This window comes from Eimeria mitis, genomic scaffold (genome assembly GCF_000499745.2).
Source record: "Eimeria mitis Houghton genomic scaffold, Emh_scaff2976, whole genome shotgun sequence".
Classification (NCBI taxonomy): Eukaryota; Apicomplexa; class Conoidasida; order Eucoccidiorida; family Eimeriidae; genus Eimeria; species Eimeria mitis.
This window is the reverse complement of record NW_013571318.1, coordinates 82-297: the sequence shown is the minus strand read 5'-3', so window position 1 is coordinate 297 and position 216 is coordinate 82.

The following is a 216-nucleotide window of genomic DNA, read 5'->3' as shown; positions in this document are numbered from 1 at the left end:
CCCCCCCCAAACCCTAAACCCTAGACCCTCCCCCCCAAACCCTAAACCCTAAACCCTCCCCCCCAAACCCCAAACCCCAAACCCTAAACCCTAAACCCTAATTGTTGTTTACCCAGTACAAGAATAGAGAAGAGACGAAAGAAGAGCTCGTTTGCTGTTTCCACAGAAAAAATAAATGAGGGTTTGGGGTGTATAGGCAGCTCATCTGCTGGCGGC